Consider the following 27175-nt stretch of genomic DNA (forward strand, 5'->3'; position numbering starts at 1 on the left):
TAAATGGCGCTCTAGAAAACCTATACTATTCGGTAAGTATAACATAAAATATTCCGTTTTTAAGTTATTAAAGTTAACAATTCTTGATTACCACCATTTTGAACCTAATATGGTATACTTATTAAGCTTTTTAAGTCAGTTCTAATTAGACTAGGCAACTTGCAAAAATTGTATTTTTATACCCTTTATTAATTTAAAGATATAATATTTTACGAAAAATAAAAACAGTCAGGACGGCGGTAAACAACGTAAAATACGACGAATGGAATAGTTAAATTTAATAGTGTTTTATGGACACCCTGTGTAATCGTTGCAAAAATCTGCATCTAAAAAAATTATGAACTTTGGCAACATTTTGGGGTCTATTCTTCAAGTCCAGCAGCGCTATTACGAGAGAATACGAAAGAAACTAATCCATAGGGATCTGATCGTTTCGACTACCACGAGCTGGAAATATAGTTTACCAGTATTTGGACAATCCAAAATCTATGTTAAACTGCTCCCCTTTATGTACAACAAACGTTTGACAAGCTCCATCACAGTATATTCAAGAAAACCGCCTAGCTCTTAGATTTCTGTGAGCCCTTTCGATAATACCACCTTATCGCCTAGAATAAATTAACCTTTCAGAAATGAATATAGTAATAGTGATATAGTAATAAAAGGTATTGAAGTATCTTTTATAATTTCCATTGCCATGTATGAAAGGAGGTGAAAACTAATATCCAATGAATCCAATATTTCATCTTAAAAGGATATTACACCTGTCGGATTTAGAATTCAGCTTCATGCGACTTGTATTATTTCAATTCCTCAAAGCCCTAATTATAGCATTGTACTTATTTATTAAGAATTCTTGGTATCAAACTTTTAATTACAGATTTTTACTTAATCCCATATTTGCTGATAGGTATAAACGATATTGTTTATATAAGTAGCCACTGCTCATAATAATACGGGAAAGACATAATGTGGTATTTTTATAACACTTAGTGGAATCACTATATCCTATTATGTCATTTAAAGTTGCACTTCCTGGATGTTATGACAATCTCCATCCTGGGTGTAGCAGGATACTTGTTTATTTACCTGCTATTTTGTGTGTGATTCTTTTATTCTAAAATAAGATTGATTCTATTCGTACTAAAACTTACAAATACCTTCATCATACAATTTCAATAATATCATTTAAACAATATATTGTAACCTAACACTTCCATAATGAGCTAAAGTTAAGCACAGAATAGTTTAACACTTTAAAATAAAATAATGAGATGATAAACCTACCAAGAAAAGTAGTCCAAATTTGAACTAGTAATTTATCAATCTTAACTTCTCCTACGTTCTATGTTAAAAGTTACGGAACCCGTTTGTAACACGTGCTCATACTAATACAAGATTCGTTATATATTTAAGGGCCTTTACATCCGTTTGTCACATACTTGTTCGTTAAGTCATAGCTTATATTTTATGAGGTTTTACAACATTATTTACTACCTTAAACTTGGCGTATCCGTAAAAGTTCCACTTTGTTTTTCAGGTAACGAATTACATTTAAACATAAATTTGAGAGTAATTGGATCGTTATAAATATTATTAAAATTAAGTGCGAGCTTTAATGGGGGAATATTCACCTTAGTAAAGTTACTGAAAGACAAAAATTAAAATTTACACGTTAAATGTATTTTAATATAAATATGGGTTTTAAATGGATGATTTTGCTTATATATAATTCTTTTTCTTCTTCTTGTCTTTCACGTGAAGCATCAAGCATTATATGGCTGTTATAGTAAAACTTTCTCTTTTAAGGAAGATAATGCTATATCTTACTATGTATTTTTGTAACGTAATGCATACATATTTTTTTGGTATGTATTATCTACACGACTCTATTCTATCAATTATATCCAACAAACACGTTTGGTTTTAAAATTATTAGAACATTATATAAGAATTTAACATTTGCAACAACATTAAAAATATTGGTCTGTAGAAAATATATTCTTAGTTTAGGATCTGAGATTTCATTACTAAATACAATTATGACTCTTGATCCAGTTTACAAATCTAAGTTTCAACTGATTGCGTCTGATTAATGAACTCCTCAAACAATGCTGATGGAGCAACAGTTTTGGTCAATTAAAACAAATCTCTGCTAAAAGCATTCTATAGTCATAATCATTCATTAGGTTTATTGTAGAGCAATATTAGTTGCCTTAATATATTTGTTTTATCGTTTTTCTAGTTTATTCTAAACTGTCTCAGTTAATGCTGCTTTTATTACAGTAATTCAACTGTACAAAAGCATCAAGCTTTTTAAAACTTAGAATATGTTTTTTATTTAATTATTTTAGAGTCACGAGTTACGAAATAAAACCTTAATTACGATATTGTCGTTAAAGAATTTGAGCGTGCCACTGCTCGTTGTCATTTCGTTTTAGAGAATGAAAATATAATTATCAATGTCTTCGGTGTGAAAGTTTGAATAGTTCAATTACTATGAAAAACTAAGTCTAACGACAGAACATTGATGCCCGACCTGTATGACCCTCTGACCCGCCATTCCTGCTAGAGGTAGATTTGCAGGAAAATACAATTGACTATACAAGTAATAATAGTAGTTTTGTTAAACTTTATTAATCTAGATTGTTTCACCAGAATATGAGTTAAGTATAACTATCATAAAACCACATTAAAATTTTCTACCACAATTATTTTGTTTGATTTGCTTACAATTAATGTGGTCAGCTCTTCAACGATCCACTGGCTTATTTTAAATCTAAGTTCATATAAAATATTTATATAAGTGATTCAGTAAATATCAGACACTCCTAAAAGTTGTTTGTCTTGTTGGGACAGTTAAGACCAAATGTGATGGAACTGCACTAAACATACAACAGTGCAAAGTATGTAGCCATACCGTTGTGTTGAGTCAAACGTTTTGGATTTACCGAACCGTATTTATTTGAAACTGTTACTGTGCATAAATGAATAAAGAACGGTACGTTAAAATGAATCACAAATTTTCAGTTCCAATTGTAAAATTATCTGGTAGAAATGGTCTCATTATGTTACGAGAAATATAGAGCGACAGCTTACATTGCAGATTTGTCAATTTCCGTTTCAGGAAGACTATGCCCGAGCCATCTCGCTTTACGTTGTGGTGATGACACATGGCTTTCCCGATCTCCGGATATATCTGGTTGTGATTTTTCGTTGAGGAACAATGTCCTTGTTAGCGATTCTCACAAAGATTTCCAATCAAATAACTGAAAGAGAAATTGGTTTACTTCAATAATAATAACCAAAGAACGTCTAAATGACGAATGTTCACGAAACATTAGAAACCTGTTTGATTATATTCCATAAATTAAAATGGAATATCTATGTCAATACCTTGAGTATTTCAATTACCTTTACTTAATTTTATAACTTTCTCTTATTTTTAAAACTATTAGGTTTATTTTAATACGCTAAACATGAAACGCTAGACAATTGACGATGACCTTTTCCATAATCTTTTTCTGTAAATTTGTCTGTTCGTTTGATAATTTCTGGCACACACAATATCATAAGAATAAGAATATTGTTCACTTTCATAATATTGTACCTAGTGTATCACATTAAATTACGATAGGAGCGGTTTATTCTCTCAAAGCTATATAATTCAGTCCCAGCAGGTTTTTATCAAACATAACATACATTTTCACATTGTAGTTTTAGACATCGCCGGATCGAAGCCTTAATAGCATATAATACTGTTCAGGTTACATCTGACCATTATGAAACTTTTAATAATAGTCTATACCTTCTACAGTAAGTTTTTAGCTCTGGAGAACTTGTTCAAATATGACTGTAAAATTTATGTTTCCTAATACAAGCAATTTTTTCAATAAAGGAAGGAAGGAAGGTTGGTTGATTGCAACTTAAATATTTATACCTTGTCTTGTTGATTATTCTCAATATTTCTATATTATGGCAATGTTCTTTACTCAATAAAATAATTTTAACATTACAAAATGTCCTTTAAACGTTTGCCAATTTAAATTTTCAGACAGGTTTATGACTCAAATAGAATTCTGCTCTAGAGAACTCGTTTAAATATGGCAATAAAATTTATGTTTCCTATTACAAGGCAATCCTTACGGCAAGTTGATTGCAACTTAAATATTTATACCTTGTCTTGCTAATTATTCTCAATCTTTCTATATCCAAGCAAAGTTGTTTAATAAATAAAATAATTTTAACGTTACATAATGTTCTTATAACGTGTGAAAATTAAAAATATTTTCATTCAGGTTTATTACTAAAGTAGGGCCCTTAGTAACTCCGACACTGCGTTATTGTGTTAATTTGAAATATTATTGCAAATTGTATAAATAGTCAGATAAATAGTTAGACTATACTTTATTTGTATGCTTAAGATTATTCAATATTAACTATAGTAAATTCAACTGCGATCAAACTTCGGTCAAATAGCTAACTTTAGAGTCAACATAACTCAATTGTAATAAAAACTGTCTGGATTTATCGTCATGGTAACTGAATAAATTAATCTTTGTGGATAATTTGCTGAGCTGAAAATCGATCTGATGAAATTACAGTCGACACTATTCGAGCAGTCCTGATGTTGATCCAGGTAATAATAGAATATTCCAAGACGAAATTGATTTTATTCAGGACCCATTTTAAAATATTAATTGTCACTCATTCCATGTTGTTTATGTATTATTTAAAATTTATTTATTTTAAAAGTATATATAAAATTCATACTAATAAATACAAACAAATTTAATTTAATTTAAACAAAGCCTCAGGTTCTCAGATCAAAAAAATGTTGGTTAATATAGTTTCTAAAAGGTTCTTGTAACTGGAAAATGTATCAAAAGGAAAACTTTACTACGATGATTTACTAGGTCCACTCAGGTAAGTTACTCAACTTTTGGTTATGCTTAATCTCCAGCCTCTAGGAACTATTTTGTTTTCCACTTGAATCCTTAGATTGTGATCAACAAATTGACCCCATAATGGTAAAATCTGAACGTAACAATTATTATAACCAATTACAAATTCATATGTACGATGTAATAGTATCGTAATTAACAATACATTTCACTAAGGTACTAGAATCTAGGTTTAAAAACTGAAAAGGTTATGGATTTAGGACAAGTACCTATTTATAACATGTTTTTAAATATCACCACCCTGGTAAAAGCTCAGATACTTGTCTAGCAACTGACTAGCCTATTACTCAACAATTTTGTAACATTTAAAAATCCGTAAGATTATTTATATAAATAAAAGGCATAACCTTCATTAACTCATCACTGATTCTCTTACTTCTTGGTATGTCTAGAAATAATTCTAGAAAGTTAAAATTTGGTAGACGTATGCATCATATCTTAAATATAAAAACTAAATCATGGCATAAATATCAAACATTTATAGGGGTTAAAATATTGTTGCAACCTTTAGAAGAACTATACTTTTATTTATCAATTTTCTGATGATCTAGAACGAAGGAATTTTAAATATACGTACCTTATATTCTCAACAGAAACGATAGGCGAGAACAGATCCACTGATAATAGAGGTTGAATTAGGATTGCATTTCCTAGATCTTACTAGGGTTTTGTTCTTCTAACTTCCAAATGGCCTACAATTGTGAAATTTGAGATTTACGTGCTTTATAATCTCAACATATACATTAAAAGCAAAGGGAAACAGGGAAACAGAGGCATATTTTAGGATTGTTTAGAATATCATTTAGAAAAGAAAATGCTAATGGTTTCTCTATTTAAACAAGAAATTGCGTGCGAAGCTTTGGTCATATGATACTGTTAAATAAATTATAATGAATTGTAATTATAAAAACCACTCCTCCATTACAGTTATAGTGTAATTTAATTTCTGTTAATTATTTGAAGCGTCTTTTAGAATTGGAACGTTTAGCATAAGTAGTCAATGATACAGTCCATTCTAGTATAAACTTACTCTAAAAGACTTTAAAGTTTGTCTACCACCAAAAGCATTCTATTAAGAGCCACTGATGTTTAATATCCGTTGGTTATTGTAAACCGGGAATCAATTGACTCGATTTCCACTTCAGGTAACTACCAGCAGAGTTTGATTAATGCAATTACCATAATAAACTGAACGCTCCAGTTGTGATTACAATTGAGTTATCCAGACTCCGGTTAATCAGCAAACTTGGTTGTGTAATCTAAGTTTGATAGAATTGAATGACAACTGAAAAGATAACAACAGTTAAATCAGTTTTCATAGCATATGTTACCTGAATATTTGTTTACTCAGCGAATTGAATTAATATACAAAGGTCCATTCACTTAAATTCACAAAATATATACATGCAGCATGTCATTCATATACATTCATATTATTATTTTCCTGGAAATAAAAATCTGCTCTGATAGTTACAGCAATATTTATTTAATTATTATCAGAGCGTGACATAGTTTTCTAATTTTCAGTATGGGTAAAATTAAACAAGTAATTGGTAATATGTGCAACAAAATTGTAATAAATTTTTCAAGTCAATATAAAAATATTTTGCGATTAGTTATGCCTGATCAATGCTTACCGGTAAACACCTATATCTACGCATACGAAATATTATTGGAGTCTTTTAAAATTGAACTCAGAGATTAAAGTCAATGTAATTTAATGTGACTTGGTAAACTCAATATTAAAACACTTTTATGGTAACATTTTCAATATTTATATTCCCGATAAAATATGGAAAAAATTCCTATTGAAAAGAAATCTTTTGGAAAAAATATTAATATTGAAATGAATCTAAAATAAAATGCTCTTTTCTTAATAACAAATAAAATCGGCTCTGAAATAAAAAAACTAAATTAAAATAAAATAAAATAAACCTTCTATTCTTAAAATAAAATTATCAATCAAACTCAAATTAATTCTCAAAGCTTTATTGTGCACCTCCTGTAAAACTCAATTTGAACCATTATTTATTTCATTATTGTCAAAGCATCATATAGTTTTCTAATTTTTGGAATAAGTAAAATCAAACAAATAATAAGTAATATATGAAAACAACTTTCCCACTGTATGTATTTTTTTATTTTTACAAAACTGAAAGTATTCTTTACCTGAATAGTATGCTTGGTTAATTATGTATTGCCAATTTAAAACTGTGTTTATGAAGGTACAAAATTCATATACATAAACATTATTACATTTTATTTCCATGAATAAAAATACTGCTCTGTTTTTTAAAAGTCACAAATACGATTTTATTGATATATTGCATGTGTGTAGCGCGTATAGATGAAACACACGTTCATTCATATATTTAAAACATTTCAATTGTTGTTAAGGGAGTAGTAGCATTAATTTTTTACCACCATAGACTAGATGGATAAAAACCTACGTTTTAGAAAAAATATAATATATATTAATGAGATAAAGAATTAATAATATCACACCTAGTAATCTGACTGTGGTGGTAGATCTATTTATTATTCATGACGTCACGATGCATTATATATTCTACTGGATTCGACATTAAGTATTAATCTGAGTGGTTTTCAGGTTATATGTTCAGTTCAGGAGGAAGTTTGGAAAACAGTCCCTGACTTTGACGGAAAATTATTATGTGACATGACATAATAAAACATGCTCTTATTGCACGGATACTTACGTTTATATAAACTTAAAATACGTTTTAAAAGATCCAATATACTTTATTAAGTACTAATTTATTTAATATTCAACGATATGGAAAGATTTGATTTATATTTGTCCGTCTGCATTATATCTCGAGAACTAAGAGACCTGTCTTTATATTTTACATGAAGCTTTATTTATATAAAGATAAAATCTATATCGATAATAGCCTACGTCACTCTATGGGATGTGGCCGAGTGTTAGTGAAAATATTTACATTGGTACTATGGATAATCAAGATGAAAACAAGAAAATTGTAGGACAATACAATTTCGAACAAATTGAGTATAATCATAATTATGGCATTTGTACATGAGGCTTGCAGACTTGTGTAGCTATTATTAAATTTTGAATACAACCGCAACAAAGCCTGCTACATGAGAATTACTAGGGCGTTCTCCTACCGTAGCAGGGGGATACCGTTAAGTAGTTAAAGGGGTAAAACTCGCTGTTCGTGTTAAGAGTTGGGAGGGAGGCTGATCCTGGTAAGCTGCACAGGGTCAAACAGCTTCCTTTATACTTAACCTGAGTTAATATAACTCGCTTTCTTGTTCTCACACAAAGACCCTTAAAATGTTATACCTCAAAATGTTAATAATGCGTTAATTATCTTTTCTTTTCTTCAATAAATTGTTTAATAGATACACTCACAGAACCGAGAATTTGTAATTTAATTTAGAGTTCAAAAAGACTGTTATTATTACGGATTAATAATTGCTTATAATTTATGTTCCGTTGAGATTTTACTATTAAAAAAAAAGTAAAGAATGTCTTATTTTACCAGGCGAAGTTAGGTCTAAGAAGCCCTCTCTAACACTTATCCTGGACACAAAATACCATTATTAAGTCTATTTAGAATATATTTTTTAAATTGTACACACATATAGCCTAATTTTTTTACCCATTTAATTAATAATAAAAACTATACATTTTATAGCTATGTTAAAAGATGTGCCCTTTTAAGGCATCATATTTTCAGTATACAACATAATAAATCTATTTGTTCTATCAAATTATCCGTCTTCAATTTAAAACTTTACACCAAGAGGAAAATGTATTTCAAATCAGTTTTACCTGAAGTGGACATTGGCAGCTACAACAGATGGGTAAATCAACAAAAGAGTTCCTAGGCACTGGTGATTTAGCATAACCTAAGTGGAGAATATGTGGTCCTAGTAAATCATCGTTAGTAATGGCCATATTTTTATGTTTGATACATTTTCCAGTGACAAGAACGTTTTAGAAACTATATCAACCAATATTTTTTTACCTGAGACCTGTCGTTTTTTTTAAGTTTGAATTTAATATTTACTTTTAAAATAAATACATTGTATATAATGGATAAAAAACATGGAATGAGTGACAATTAATATTTACAAACCGCTATATATATTCCTGAATAAAAACAGTTCCGTCCAGGAATATTCTATTATTACCTGGATCGACATCAGGACTGATCGATTGTGGAGCTGGAGTTAATCTGATCGATTTTCAGCGCAGCAAATTCTCCACAAAGTTTAATTTATTCAATTACCATGACGACATATGCAGACAGTTTTTATTACAATTGAGTTATGTAGACTCTAAAGTTAGCGATTTAACCGGTCTGATAGTTGTCGAATTTATAATAGTTAATATTCAATAATTTGAAGCATACAAATAAAGTATAATCTAAGTGTTTTCTTAAAACATTTTGCAGTAATATTTCAAATTAACACAACAACTTAGTGTCGGAGTTACAAAGGGACTCTATTTTAGTAATAAACCTAAATGAAAATAGTTTAAATTCGCACACGTTAAAGGACATTTTGTAATGTTAAAATTATTTTATTTACTAAACTACGTTACTTAGATATGGAAAGATTGAGAATAATCAACAAGACAAGGTATAAATATTCATAAATATTTAAGTAGCAATCAACCTGCCGTAAGGAATGTTTGTAATAGGAAACATAAATGTTATAGTCATATTTGAACGAGTTCTCCAGAACTAAAAACTTACTGTAGAAGGTTTTGACTATTCTCAAAAGTTATGTTATGTTTGATAAAAACCCGCTGGGCCTGAATTATATAGCTTTAAGAGAATAAACCGCTTCTATCGTACTTCATTTACTTTGTTACATTAGGTACAACATTCTGATAGTTGACAATATTCTTATTCTTATGATATTGTGTGTGCCAGAAATTATCAAAACATCAGATAAATTTACAGAAAAAGTTTATGGAAAAGGTCATCGTCAATTGTCTAGCATTTCATGTTTAGCGTATTAAAATAAACCTGATAGTTTTCAAAATAAGAGAAAGTTATACAATTAAGTAAAGTTAATTGAATTAATCAAGATATGAACATAGATATTCCATTTTCATTTATGGAATATACATCAAACAGTTTTCTAATCTTTCGTGAATATTCATCATTTAGTCGTTATTTAGTTATTAGTATTGAAGGAAACCAATTTCTCTTTTAGTTATTTAATTGGAAGAATTTATGAAAAACACTACCAAGGACATAACTCTACACTGAAAAATCACAAGCAGTTATATCCGGGAATCGGGCAAGCCATGTGTCATCACCACAACGTGAAGCGAGATGGCCCGGGCATAGTCTTCCTGAAACGGTAATTGACAAATCTGCAATGTAAGCTGTCGCTCCATATTGCTCGTAACAAACGAGTCTATTTCTAACCCATAATTGTGGAAAAAAATTTTCTTTTTTTAGGATTTATTTTAACCTACCGTTCTTTATTTATTTATGTGCAGTAACATTATCAAAGAAATGAGGTAAATCCAAAACATGTGATTGAACACAACAGCAATTAGACATACCTTTGCACTGTTGTATTACTAATGCAGTTCTATTGTCATTTAAAATTCTATTTATTATTATTAATAATGACAACAATATCTTAATTAAGATTTTATTTCGTAATTCGTGACTTTAAAATAAATTAAATAAAAGGCTTATTCTAAAGTTTAAAAAAGCTTGATAAATTTGTACAACTTTATTACTGTACTGAAAGCAGCATTAACTGAGAACGGTTCGAATAAACTAGAAAGACAATAAGACAAATCTATTAAGGAAACGAATATTGCTCTACAATGAATCTAATGAATGATTATGCCTATATAATGTTTTTAGCAGAGATTTGTTTAATTGGCCAAAACTCCATCAGCATTGTTTGAGGAGTTCGTTAATCAGACACAATCAGTTGAAACTTAGACTTGTAAACTGGATCTAGAGTCATAATTGTATTTAGTAATGAAATCTCAGATCGTAAACTAAGAATATATTTTTTAACAGACCAATATTTTAAATGTTTTTATAAATGTTAAATTCTTATAGAATGTTCTAATAATTTTAAAACCAAATGTATCTCTTGGATATAATTGATGGAATAGAATAATGTAGAAGATATTATGTAGTAACAAATTAGATATGATAAAATTTAAATGTTAGAATAAAGCAAATTATAAACAAACAAAAAGGCAGGAACGTAAATATGGAATGTAAATTCATAGAATATTTGTATGCATTACGTTAAAAATATACATAGAAAGGCATATCATATGTCACCCAGGAAGAGAAATGCTTACTGCAACAGTCAAATAATGCTTATTCTTTAAGTGAAAAATGAGAAGAAAAATAAGTAGAAACAGAAGCAGGAGCAGAGGAAGAAAAAGAAAAAATGATGATAAAGAATTAGTTATACAAAAAATTACCCATTTATATTAAAATACATATTTCATATTTATATTAAAATACATTACGTGTAAATGTAAATATACAAACGGATGCTAAGACCCATAAATATTATACAATGGATTTTGTATGAGTATTAGTGCCTGTTGCAATCGGTTTACTTAACTTTTAGCGTAAAAACGTGGGAAAAGTTAAGATAGATAAATTACTAGTTAACATTTGAAACTACTTTGTTTGGTAGGTTTATTATCTCAATATTTTATTTGAAAGTTTTTACTATTCTGTGATTATGGAATTGTTCAGTTGTTAAATGTATTATTTAAATGTTATAATTTAAAATGTATTATTATGAAGTTATGTGTAAGTATAATTCGATATGATTGAACATTCAATCAAACGTATTCTCGTAGATTAAAATAATAGCAAAATAACAAAACTGGTAAAGAAACAAATATCCTGCTACACCTAGGATGGCGATTGTCATAACATCCAGGACTTGCAACCTTAAATAACATAGCAAGATATAGTGACTCCACTAAGTGTTATAGAAATACATCATTCTGCCATTCCTGTATTATATTGAGCAGTACATATATCAAATATCTTTCATACTTATTAGAAAATATGTGAGTTAGTAAAAATCTGTAATTGAAAGTATGATACAGAGAATTCTTAATAAATAAGTACGATGCTGCTATGGGTAGGGTTTTGATGAATTTAAATAACCCAACTCGCATGAAGCTGAATTCTAAATCCGACGGACGTAACAACTCCTTTTACGATTACATATAGGATTTATTGGATCTTAATTTTCTCCTCCACGAATACATAATTTTGAAAAAACCAAAATATCTTCTCTAGAATTAGGCGTTTGAAGAGCAGGAACTTCAGAACTTTTGTTAAAATATTACTACTAAGGGTTACTTCTTTTATGTATAATTTATTCCAGGTGATAAAGTGCTACTTATCGAAAGAGCTCGCAAAAATCGACGTTCTCGGCCTTTTTTTAATATGCTGTGATAGAGCTTGTGAAACGTTTGTTGTACATAAAGGTGGGTACGAATATGTACAACATAGGATACGATTTAAAATCCAGCTACTGGTAAAATGATCTTCAAGCTCGTGGTAGTCGAAACGATCAAAACTCCGTGGATCAGTTTCACCCGTACTCAATAATTGAATTGAAGAATAGATCTCTCAAAAATGTTAACATATTAACAAAGTTCATAATTATTTTTAAATGCTGCTTTTTGCAATGGTTGCACATAGTGTCCCAAAAAACACTAATATTTCATTTAGGCCAAAATAAGTAAGAAATGTTCCATATAAATTTGCTGTTCTAAGTCGTTTGCTGCCGGTCTGTCTGATTTTGGTATTCGTAAAATATTATATCTTAAAAGAAATTAGGGGGGTAAAAATAGAATTTTTCTAATTGTTTAATTTAAGTAGGACTGATTTAAAAAGTTTTAACAAGTACACATTTTAAGTTTAAAATGGCGGTCATACACACTTTTCAAACTGTAGTAAGTTAAAAACGGAAGATTTTACGTAATAATTACTGAATGGTATAGGTTTTACTGAGCACTATTTAAAATATACTAATCGAGTTATTCGTGTTGTCCAAGTGCATATTAATGATCAGCTGTTTGCTTTGTCTAGTGAATTAAATTAGTTACTAATTTTTGTGCTTACTAAAAAAAAATCTCTTGAAATTTTCTCAGATGCATGGCACATCGTATTTTTTAAAATTTAGTTTTATTTGTTCATGTACTTTATGTGTTGTAATCAAATACGACTTTTTAAGCATTCAATACTTATTTTACCCAATTTTAGTATTATATTTTTTACTTTTACATCTTCAATGTAAAACGAGTAATTTAAATGTAGAACAGTCGATATAGTATGAGTTAGATTACTAAATAAAATCAATCAGCCCTGTTGTTCATTACTAATAAGTTCAGTTGATTATTACATTTAGTAGTTCAGCTATTACTATCTTATTGTTTTTTTTTTATTGGATTCACTAAACAATGTCTCATATAGAAGAGTTATTTTTTTTAATGAACTAGTATTATGTTTTAACTAGTACCTGAATAAAACAAAATTCAAAGATTAATCTGGAAAATCATCTCCTACTGCACAATAAAAATCATAACAAGTGAACTGCTTTCCAACTATTTCATTCAATTTCGTCTTTTTATTACACAAATCAACTGATTATTAATCAGAAAATCAAAAATTTTTGAACTCTGCAGCTTTAAATGCAAAAAAATTTAAAACTTTTAGAGCAAAACCCTCCCGTTTAAACATAATAATTTGATAGTGAATTTATGAAATGTTATACTAGTACACCTTCCATTTTGTTTACTAGGTCTAGCTTTTATTTGTGAGAGGCAAGTCATTTGATCGACTTTATTGATCTCAGAATCATCTTTGAGGTTCTAGGCCAATAGCTTTACGAGATATTCAATCGGAGGGTTCGGAGAAAGAACTGATTCTTACTTAGACAAACTACTCGTCAAAGAATACCTCTAACGGAACTCCTGACTACAATTTCTCCTTAGGTTACAAGGCTTGTTTCGTCCCAACCTGTTTTCTCGTTAAATATAACTTTTAGTACCGTATCGTATTACTCGTCGAGTAACGTAAGTACGACGGAGGTTAAATTTATTCCAGCATTAAAATAACAACTGAATTATTCAGAGCAACAAATCTTCTCAGATAAAGTATTTGCCATTCAGAACTTGAGCTGGAACACTAGTTTTCGTTTCCCATGACTTAAGAACCGATATGCTTGTTTTATTGTTTGAAACATGGTTTTGTTCTAAATTCATGTCTATTAGTTTACTTATAAAATGTTTAGCACTTTTATTAGATATGTAAAAAATTAGAGTCACAAAATTTTTGTAATTTTATATGAATTTAATATAATCTATATCGTAGTATTGTCAGTAGAATTTTGTCAGTTATGATAAAATTTTACGGTAAATTAAAAGATCAAATAATACAATTAAAAAATATATACTTAAACTGAGAAAAACTTTTATTGAATACATTTCTCACAAAAACCAGAAACAAATCAAATTTCGACCACATTTACACTAATATAACCTACTGAAGAATAAGATCTATAATAACTATTAAGTTTTAGATCCGCTAAGGCAATTAAACTTTATAAGAAAGTTGTTCTATCCAAGAACTTGGCATATATAAATTAAATAACAAAATATGAATATGGTATTACTAAAATATCTGTTTAAAGTCTATAAATGATCGACAAAAAAAAACACTAAATAATTATTTTTAGTCAGCGGCAATGATTTGAGTAAAGATGCTAGTGTAGCACAATTGTTTGAAGTGTTTGGGACTGAAATCGGAGAGCTGCAATTTTGTTATGTAATATTAGAGTGGATTTTTGGCCTTTATTTTTTTTAATCATTGTTTAATTGCGGACATTTAAACAATGTTTTTGCCCTTGGAGCGAAAATAGGCGCATGAAATCTGTAGACGTACCATTTTAGCTCCATGGCGTCATCTATAAACTGTAATTAATTTAGTAATAACATTCCAAATTGGCTACAATAGGCTTAATAATGTTTTTTATTAGTATGTTACATAAATCTGGCATCGATACTAATACTGGTGCGAGAAGAATCTGCTTTACATTAATTTTTAACGTAAAGACGTAATCACTGACAACAATAAAAAAGAAAGCCTGGCAGTGTTGTTGGAAAAATAACAAAGCTGTGAGTGGAATGAAGAAAAATAACATTGATTACTGCGGCAAGATTATGGTAGCGTATGTTTTGTTATTCATGACGTCAAAATACAGTGTAGGCTCTTTACTGGATTGGACATTAAATATTAGCAAGCTCTGCCAAGACAATCAGACTAACTGACTATTGCATAAGAGGTTATGAGTTTCTAAATTTGGCAGACGCTTCTTCATTTTTATAAGTCGGCATGATGGAATATTACCATGTACTAACAGTTTATTATTTTGTTACGTGCGTCAGTTGATTTTGAAAGTGAATTTACTGCCTACAGTGGCAGAACATATTTTTATAGTTGTTTTTCATGGTATATCATTTTGCTTTCTCAAATACTTAGGCTGGATGACTCAAAGCTTACGTCAGTCCATTATGGGTTTGAAAGTACTAATATAATATGCATCGGGAAAAGATTTGAATCCAACCCCAGCTTCCTTAGGTGTGTTTGTATTATAAAGCAAGTTTAGTGAAGTAATCGGCAAGTAGAAGCTATCGTAGACAAAGCTTTCGCTGAGTTAGGTAACTCAAATAAGCAATAAACATCATCATTGATAAGTTATTTTAATATTAACGAATTGACTTTATATTATATTCACAATATATGTCTCGCATGAAAGGGAAAATTTATAATACGAAAATTTAATTTTTCTTACGGACAAGGCGCTCGATGAATTGCTCGGCAGCAAGATCTTCAGCTACAAAGTTCAAGAAAGAAAAATAACTACGCCTGCCAATTAGGTTATTAATCCGTCAAAAATGATACTTACCAGTAACGAGTAATAGAGTATACGTTATATTATATGTATAAATCGTATATCGTATTGTACGATAAATACGAATATATAACAGTACAAAGTGTCAAATGCAAGCCTTATGAGAGATGGCTATTCAGATGTCGCCCGCGCATCACAGCCGCACTATTAGCATATTACTAATATTTAAACACATGTTTTGGGTTATAAATTGTCCCAAATCCACAAGGTTTTTACTTTAGAAGCTTAAATTGTTAGTGCTTCGAAGCAAACGTTAATAATACGATACGATTACACTGTACTTATGATTACATTATTGATTACAGTTTATATTTAGTTGAGATTTGATTAAATAATATTTCGAATACGGATTATAAAAATAGAATTAACAGACGGCTTAATTGTGTTTTTACCTATTTCACTTATAATACAGCTTTAAACTTTATCACTGTGTTAAAAGGGGAGCCTCAAATTTGCCTTCTTAAGACATAAAGTTCAGCAAATACCAAACCTGAAAACAAGTTATTCTATAAAATATCCACCTTCAGTTATATACTTTAAACAAAAATATATTATATATAAATTAGTTTAACCTGACGTAGAGATTTGTTCAAACTTCCAAGATAAGATAATAAGAGCTCCCATCTTACTAATGGATCAACTGAGACAATAGACCCTAGGCCCAGAGATTTTGCATAACCTAAGTGGAGCAATACCTGAGTGGTCCTAGTGTTTCATTAGTAAAGACCATAGGTTTCTAATTTACACATTTTCCGGAAGAGGCTCCACACTTCTCACACTGATCAGTCTTTCTGAAAAGATATTAAGAATCTCGCTTTAACTTTAACTTAATTTGTACTTTTCATATCTGTAAATTTTAAATGTCAGATGGAAAATATGGAATGAGTGATATATATATATAATATTTAAAACTCAATACAAATTATCCAAAATAAAACTAGTTCCCACCAGAAATATTCTATTAATTCCTGGATCGACAATCAAGACTACTCCATCATTGTTGACCTGGATTCAATCAGTTTGATTTCCAGCTCAGCAAATTATCCACAAAGTTTAATTTATTCAATTACCATCATGAACACTCTAGAAAATGTTCATTACAATTTAGGTACCTAGAGTCTAGATATTTTTCCGTACTTCAGTTGAAATTTAATTTTTAATGGTTAATGTTGAATGCTTTTAGCATACAAATAAAATTTAGTTCAAATGTATATCTAAAATCTATTTATACACTTTTCAATAATAATGAAATAAATACAAAATCATAGTAAAGTGGTTACCAAAGTATTTATTTAAATTATACATCTATGTGAAAATATATTTAATTTGTATTCATTACAAGAATATTATTGTAATATCTGAATATTTTATTGATTGAGGAACTTTTAATATAGAAATATTGAGATTAACCAATAAAGAAAGGTAATATAACTTAAATTCAACCTATACATTTTTTCTCCAAGGTAAACAAATATCGTGAAAGGTTTGTTTGTAATATACAATATGAATTTGACATTGCAAATTAACATCGTTTCGGTGATGATTGAACCTAAAACCTGAAATGTTATGTTATGTTTGATTAAAACTTGCTGCGGCAAAACTATATTATGTTATTGTGAACACAAACCGCTCTTATAGTTCTTACATTTACTTTGGTGCATCAGATAAAATATGCGGATAGTGAACTTATTGTTATGATATTGTGTGTGTGTGTGTGTGTGTGTGTGTGTGTGTGTGTGTGTGTGTGTGTGTGTGTGTGTGTGTGTGTGTGTGTGTGTGTGTCAGAAATTATCAGAAGATACCAAAAAAGGTGCTGAAAGAGGTCATCGTCAAATTTAATAGTACTATGCAGAGCATCATACCATGTTTAGGGTAATCAGATAAACCTGATTGTTTACTAAATAAAAGAAAATTAGAACATTAAGTAAAATTAATTTAAATATTTAAGAAAACGGACATAGGTATTCCATTTTCATTTATGGAGTAAACACAAAGCAGGTTTCTAATGTTTCGTTAGTAATTTTCATTACTGAGGTCCATTGTTATTAGTATTGAAGGAAATGTATTTTATATATTTAAACTGTTTCAAAGGAAAATGATATGGGAATATCTTATAAAGATATTTTTTCTAAAACTGATCATCACAAGCAGTTAGGTCCAAAGACCGGGCAGGCCATCCAACACCACCACAACGTGGAACGAAAGTACTCTTTCTAAAACTGTAATTGATAAATCCGCCATGTAAGCAGCCGCTCCATCTTGCCCATACCATACCGAGCCCATATATATCACATACATTTATAATTATTGTGGATCTAAAATTTCCTGATTCATCTTAACGTATTGATTTTTCTATGTGAACAGTACCGCTTTCAAAGAAATACGGTTTCATAAATCCAATACGTGTGACTCAACACTATAGCGTGATGTTGACTTCTGCAATATCGAATGTTTAGTGCAGTGTGTGTCTTAACTTTTGCAACAATATATTTTCTAAGGAAACCAGTTGAGGTCAAAAGCTGTTTAGCAGTGTATGAGTTTATTGCATCACTCGTTATGTGAATTGTTTGTACAGACTGGAATGTAAAAGAAAGCGGTGGTTTGTTAAAGAGCTGACAAAATTAATTCTTAACCAAGAAGAAAACAGCTAAATTTTGATACGGAGTAAAGTAAATGCTGTTTAGATTTCACCGGCAGCAATTGTTCATACCACATTAATATGAAAAGTGCTTAATAGTAATATTCTTTAACTAGTGACACAATCGTGTTCAATAAGGTTTATCAACATGACTTTTATAGAACATAGATAATTATATTTATTCACCGAACCAAACTGTTACCGTACAGGAATTTATATTCATGTAGATAAAACAATTATAATCAATTTTCCGTTGGTAGAATGCGATATTTTAGTTGGACTATTGAAACCTTCACGCTGATGTCGTTGATGATTCTATATACATTCTAGAGAGAAACGATTTCGAGCAGTGCTACGTTAAAAATAACTAATGAAAGTTCTCTGATTAGTGTTTTATTATGTTGTTTATTACTTTAAAATAAATTAATTAAAAACATATGAAAATGTTACACTAGCCTCGATATTACGATATTAATTTACAATAGTTTTTAAAATACTGTCATAAAAACAGCAATAACTTTGGTAGTTTTAAATAAAATAATATATCTTTCAAGGCAACATAACTTGCTTTTTATTCAAACTAATGAATAATTGTGGCTATAAAATATTGCCTACAAAAGAGAATCATTTAATTAACCAAACATTTTGCTTCATCATCAGAATAATTAATAGACTCGGCCGTTTGTTAAGCAGACACAATTAGTTGAAACTTAGACTTGCAAACTAGATTTTGAATCATAATTGCATTTATTAACGTAGTTTCAGATCCTACACTAAGTATAATTCTATAGCATTATTTTATTTATATTACGAATATAATATGTTTAAAGAATAGAACATTCTTCAAATATTCTAAAATAAATATACCTTTTTTATGTAATAGAAATTAGTGGTATAACTGATATACCAGGTGAGTTTTTTTAAGAGACCTAATACCTAAGTTTTTAATCACACGACTTAGCACCAAACTTTAAATTTGGAACTAGCTCAATTTTAACTTTCACTCAGGAATACACTTTCAAATTTTTGAACATGGCCGTCATTTTCCAATATGGTTGCCAACTTAAAAATATTTTATGGAACACCATGTATTTTCTGTTGTTTTTAGATTCTACTCTAAAAAATAAAACATTTTTGCAATTGAGAGTACTTAAAATTGAGCAAGTTGCAAATTTAATGTGTGGTGCTAAGTTGTAAAATTAAAACGTTAGCTAGTGAATCACTTTAAAAAACTCACCCGGTATACTAACAAAATATATATAATAAACATTTTAATTTAAGAATAAAGGAATTTTTTTAAACTGGGAGATACCTATATAGATATATATTGAAAGAATACCTGTTGACCTATATAATACCTGTTGGCACTATGCATAATGTATGAAACGTAGCAAAGTTCATCCCAGGAAGAGTTGGGGTTGAATTTTATCCTTAGAAAAGAGAGAGTTCAATACCTTTAATACTATATCACTACTAGGCGTTATTTCTTTTTATTCCAGGTGATGAGAGCTTGCAGTAATTGAAAAGCTGCGCGTTTTTTATATGCTGTAGGGGAGCTCGTAAAAACTTTTTTTAGATAAAGGTGAGTAGTTTATATAAATTATACATCGATTGCAAGTCCACCTACTGGTAAAATCTACTGCTCGTTGTAGTCGAAACAACCAGTTCTCTGTGGCGTCAGTTTCTCCCGGGCTCAATAGTGGCAGCTTGAATTGAAAAATAGCCTACCAAAAAGGTATTCCCATAATTTGATCAATTTTTTTAGATGCTGCGTTTATGAATTATTGCAGAGGTGTCTACATAAATTCTAGCAACTTTTACAATTCCATTTTTAAAAGTCCAAAAAAGTTAAAAATCTCATATAAAAGTATTGTCCAATTTTTGAGAGTTCATCACCTGTCTGTCTGTTTTTGTTTTTAGTAAAATTATTTAATTTTAAAGTAAGCCAGGTTATAATATTCAAAATTTGAACTAATTGGGTCTAATAATAAATGTTTCCCAAGTATATCTTATCAATTATTAATTTAAAACAAACACTCCAATAATATTATTTGGATTCTTTCTTTTTTAGTGTTTGTTTTAAATTAATAACTAATTCCAATAAGAACAGAGCTTTTATATATCTTATAATTTTTTTAAATTGGCTGTCATTCATAATTTAAAACTGTAATAAGTTAAACACTGAAGTTTTTATGAAAAGTTTTAAAGATATGTTTTACCAATAAATAAAATATTTCAAACTAAGTTTATTTTAACCTGAATAATGGTACTGAATAATTATTAGCTCATTGTTGAAAGTTACAAAGTAGAAAAAAGTTACTTTTTATAGATACAAGAGCCAATGACGAATGAAATCATTGAATGAAATCTAATTACTTATACAATAGTTATAAAGCTCTCCATAATGAAGAAAATTGCGGATGTTGGCACATAAGGTTTTGGAAACTAGTTGACTTTCTCGATATGCATTATCTTAACCTAGAGAATTAGGAAAACCGTACTACGACACCATAAATACCTTAAACCAGTAGTAAATTATAATGACTAGAATTAGGCGCTTTATGACCACATTAGGGATCAAAGTCATGCGATGTATATATTTTCTTGATCGGGACAACAAGGTTAACTCAGTTATGGCACTGAATATATATTAGACAGAAAGAAGGTTGTATTAAACGCTTTTTGGCCGAATTAGAGTTTGGAATATTTCTAATGACTACCTTTATCTTATTCTCAGGAATGTATGGTATGCCATTAAAAAGAATATGCTCTTGGGTCTATGGTAATTAGCTGGAAGTTTTATGCGAAGGAGCAGTTGATTGCTAGTTAAGAATATCCTCTATGTATGTATTGCTAATATTAATCATTTATATTAAAGTAATAAACATAATAATAATAGAAAGGCTTTCAGGTTTTTTATATGTTTGAAAAATGTTTATCTTATACTATTACAAATGTCGTGCTCCACAATATAAGTATTGACGGATTTGTAAACATTATACTTATTTGTTTAATTTTAAAAATGATTTGAAGTTTATCGCTAGCAGTATAAACGTCAAATTTGTAGCAATGCCTTTGATTTGCCGTGTATTTTTAGTGCAGCTGGCCGGGCTTTTGACATGTTTTATATTTTATGTTCATTATGGACTGTACCTTAATTGTAAGACATTGTGAATTTATTTAAAAGAAATTTAGTTGAACCAAGACAACCATGATGAATGTTATGCCAACAAAAACGAAGACTAATGTTACAACTGAAGCTCCGGATAACACATCGGTTATCTGAACAGGAGATTTGTGGCTCTGAATAATTCAGTGGCTCTTCCTCTGCCAGGACGTTGCTCGTTATCAAAGAGAATGCGATACAGTATAAAAGTGTGTAATATAGATACGTTATATTTTGTAAAATGAGATACATCGTTGTTCTATTCTAAGAAGGCAATATTGGGTAGCAAAACTGGAAATGTCTACAATCATAATTTTTGTTTTTGTACAGGGAGTATAAAGCTAATAAAGCGCTTCTGTTTAAAATTTTATATTTTTATGTTATTCTAGAAGTTAACTAAACTTATTAATTTAACGCTATTTTATTAGATATATTATTAATAGCAATACCTAAAAATAAACGAATACCTCGTATAATAATACAAAGTAATACTTTGTGTTCTACATAAATACACTGAAGAAGACAAAAAATTCGTTAAGCATCTATGTCGACTATTATGACTTGTACATGGAGTATCACAATTCAATTTCGAAACTTTTACAAAGAAGGAAGTTTGTAGTTTGCCATATTTAGTGTATCGGTAGGGATAACCTACTATCCAAACATAAGTATTAAAATACATTGTTTATAATCAATACTTCCAGTTAATTGCTCATGGCTAACGTAAAATTTGACCTTTCCCACAATGCTTAACAATACACTATGCAAGAAGCAGCATTTTTCTGCTGCTCTTGTCTGAACATATCGCAGCAAGAAGATCCTAACTTATGTACAATATGTTTTTATGAGAAAGTTAAGTAATTTAAACGTCTATTTTAGTTACTTATGAAAGTTTAATTATTCTATTTGATTTTGAAATGTTGAATATTTAATTTCAATTAAATGATTGAAATTTGATTATAATTTTATTTTATGAATATTGAAATTTAATTAAGTGTCGTAATTTATTTTAGTGCGCTTTTTTACGGCAAGGCAAGGTTGGTACATCCTCAGTTACCTTGGACCCTCAGTTTATGATTATGTTTTTTAGTTATTATTCACAATGTGACGTCATCGCCACATATTTACTAAATTTTTGTGTTAACCATTATTAGTTGCTTACAACTGGTCAGTAACTCATTGCAAACATTTGAGTGACTGTTCCACAGTGAAAAGAATAACAATTATTTTGTATATAATAGTTTAATAAAGGAATAATGCTCTTGCTGAATTTTAGGAGTTTATAAATAATTTTTCTACTTTAATGTGCTATATTTTAACACACAATATAAAAATCATTGAAAGTTTAGTTCAAAATATGTCAAAAATAATTATCTGTATAAAGTTTAGTAAATAACAGAGTAGAACTTAGATATTCGTTGTGTAAGTATCACTAGAGAAGATAATAAATTCCCCTGCAATAAATAAATAAGTTTTCAAACTTGAGATAGTGTTTAGACCCTCATAAGAGAGGGTGATACCAAATAATGTAGGAACAGGAAGGTGATGTACTTTACTTGAGTAGGAAGTAGGATCGCTTTTGTTAAATATTTATAGTTGCACTTCCTGTATGTATGTGATAACTTCCCTCCTGGGCACTGTAGGTTTTATACGTGTGCTTTATTTCTCTCCATGTTTTTAAGAACTCCTAAAGTAGCTCTAACAATGTTTATAAATCATTATTTACTTACTATATCTTGTCTTTATAATAAATTTAAATAAAAATTACTAACATTATTTATTTATCGGTATTTGATATAATAAACCGTTTTTGTATGTTTTGAAAGTGTAATGAAACGTCACATAAAAATGAAAGAGCTAGTTTAAAATAAAGGTAACAGCATGCACGATTTAAATTTTCCGTAAATTACTTCTACAATTTCAACATTAAAGTGTAAATTTATTCCTTGATTTATTAAAACATTGTATATATTTATCCTGTTAAAATAAAAGTTTATTAGTTTTGCTTAAGTTACTTGACTATCTATAAGATATGACTTTTAAAATACAAAACACATAGATTGATAGGCGGAAAACGAAAAGAGGTAGATAATTCCTAGCATTTTTGGGGCTAATTTTTTTCAATAGTATTATTTCAATGTTTGTAGTGGGAGTTTCGAAACACCTCGTATATAATGAGACGAGGGTTACTTTTAAGCTAGTGCAATTTTCATCCGATTTGAAAAGGAAAAACTTAAATTTTGGATATGAATTATTTATAATTATAAAAGAGGAATCGGCATCGAATACACTTCTTTATTTAAATTAATATTTGTTTACAAGTAAATTTTTCAGAGGCTCAAATCTTCAACTTTTGTGAGCAATCTTTTATCCCAATCTTCATATGAAACATTTGTCTTCGGTTTCTTTGACATAAGAAATGATACGACATATGTCGTCTCTACGAGTACGTATGATAGAAACCACCAAGGCTGTCTTGCTACAACTCCATCTTTTAGATGGTTTGTGGGAAGGCAAACAAAATTTGTTCAAAATACACATGAAGATTTAAAATAAGAACTAAATTAAATATACAAGAATTAATATATCAATAATAGTTGTTTTACTCAATATTTTAAAGTAAAACTATTAAGTATATTATAGGGAAATATTCCTGTCTTCTAATTTAGGGATTTAGGTTAAAAACCATCTGTTTGACAAGTTACAATGAAGGAAATAAAACTATCCATGAGATTTTATTGAAGACATTTTTAAAAGACTCTCTGTATAACCTAAACATTTTTCGGCAGGTGGGAACTAATTTTAAATTTTGCAGTCAGTAGCTTCCTTGGTGAAATCATTGACGCTAATATTAAAAACGGCTTTACCAATGTGGTTAATTATTTTTTAAAAATATTCGTTAGAATCTGAGGAAGGTTTATACACAAAGAAAGATTGGAAATAATAGCTGGAATATTTTGGAATTCAGTAAAAATTTTAATACTTAGGTTTTACTATTCAAATTTAACATGAACTAGATAACTGTTGACATGTTCAAGTGACGTTTAAAAAAGTGGCTGAAACATCTGTTTAAGTTTATATTTTTTATAATATTATGTATAAAGTGTACTAGAGATAGAAATAAAAAGTTAATTTCTAACTTTTACTCCAGATTGTACCAGAGACGAATTAAAAACCTATAATAATTTTTAAGCTATACTTAAACACTGTTATAAAACCAACCATAATGAACAAAGCTATGAATTTTTCACATACGGTACTCCGAACTGGTGGACTTCTTTTAAATTGCGATAAGGCGTTTTAACAGTGGCTTAAGGGAAAACGCTGAAGTACACAATAGTATTCTTTACAGATCCATTCTTCCCAGACTACAATTCGAAAATAACAGGAATTCTGTAAAGCAAAATATTATAAGCCATTAATTTGCAATCTTGAATTTAATAAGTACCTTCTGCTATAGCGAAAATAAAGGTAGATAGAAGGAAGGTAGGACTTACCTCTAGAACGTAAAGCGCTTCTCAATCCAACGTAGGTATTTATATTTTCTTCATAGGGTTAAGAAAGCGAAATCAAATATGGCACTGGAGATCAGATCGGCTTAGATCGGAAGTATATGACAAAGACAAGAAATAAGCGCTTTTTGCCAGAAGTAGGTTACCGAAACCTACGTATTTGTAGTTTATTGACTGGGGCAACAAGGCAGACTCAGTTATGCTAGGGAACTATAATTTAGTCAAACCAAAAATGCTAACATATGGACAAATCATGATACAAGACGAAGGGTTAACATAATAATATTAAAATAAAATTAAACATGATATAAGACTAAGGTTAAATATGATATAAGACTAAGGTCAAGCATGATAACTGAAATAATATGTATCTGATGTATGCCTGTTTATGTTTAAAAACTTCCATAGCATTCTATAATATTACATCATGAGCGCTTTTACTAAGTAATAGCTCCTTCCATGGTTGACACTATCGGACTTAACAGCTTTCTAAGTAGTATAAGGACTTAGTAAGATGATTTTCAAAATTACGAGTGAAGCCATGGGCAACTGCGAGTGATATAATGTTTATAATGATGTTTTAAAGAAACTACTCACTAATCATTCTAATATTAGGTTAAATAAGTTTCCAGAAGACTTATGTAAATGAGTTAGAGAAAGGTGACCATGGCCACTCACAAAATTCTTATCTTATTACAATACTAGTTAGCTTTAAGCTGTGTTAAGTGCATGTTCATTGTATTATATGTTGTATTTATTTAATTTCTACTGTTATTTATTAAATGTTATATATTATATTTTAATTTATTTGCACTATTTATTTATGTTCGCTCTTATCAATCCTATAATTTCGTTAGCTAGTTGATTGCTTGTTCCTGTTGCACAGAGAGGTTTCATAAATATTTTTTCCTTTGCGTAATTATTTATTATTCTACTTTTGTTGATATCTACCTATACTTTAGTTGTTTTTTATTGTTTCTTATGTAAGGTACAATTTATTTAAATCAATTTTCTGAGTTGTTTCCATACTTGAGTAATTATTGTTGTTTCTTAATCTTTATTTTTATTTTTTGTTATGTTTTGGATATTTATAACTTGTTATATCTTTGGATACTTATTATTTATTATCAAATTTTTTGTATACCTATTTTGTTACTTTATGTAGATTTTCCATCTGATTGTATTAATTTTATTTTCCGCTGTATTCTACCGTCTATGCTTGTCTTTGTAAATTGGCTGCTGCCGTTGGAAATAAAGAAATAAATACTCATATGAGGGAATACAGGCATAAAACATACATGTGTTTATCCTAAACAAAATTATGATATTTTATACACGCAATTAAAGTTTATTCTAACACAAAATATTTCTTGCTTAGAGATATTTTTTTAGAGATATTTATTTAATTTCTACTGTTATTTATTAAATGTTATATATTATATTTTAATTTATTAGCACTATTTATTTATGTTCGCTCTTATCAATCCTATAATTTCGTTAGCTAGTTGATTGCTTGTTCCTGTTGCACAGAGAGGTTTCATAAATATTTTTTCCTTTGCGTAATTATTTATTATTCTACTTTTGTTGATATCTACCTATACTTTAGTTGTTTTTTATTGTTTCTTATGTAAGGTACAATTTATTTAAATCAAGTTTCTGAGTTGTTTCCATACTTGAGTAATTATTGTTGTTTCTTAATCTTTATTTTTATTTTTTGTTATGTTTTGGATATTTATAACTTGTTATATCTTTGGATACTTATTATTTATTATCAAATTTTTGTATACCTATTTTGTTACTTTATGTAGATTTTCCATCTGATTGTATTAATTTTATTTTCCGCTGTATTCTACCGTCTATACTTGTCTTTGTAAATTGGCTGCTGCCGTTGGAAATAAAGAAATAA

This window comes from Homalodisca vitripennis, chromosome 8 (assembly GCF_021130785.1).
Source record: "Homalodisca vitripennis isolate AUS2020 chromosome 8, UT_GWSS_2.1, whole genome shotgun sequence".
Taxonomy (NCBI): domain Eukaryota; kingdom Metazoa; phylum Arthropoda; class Insecta; order Hemiptera; family Cicadellidae; genus Homalodisca; species Homalodisca vitripennis.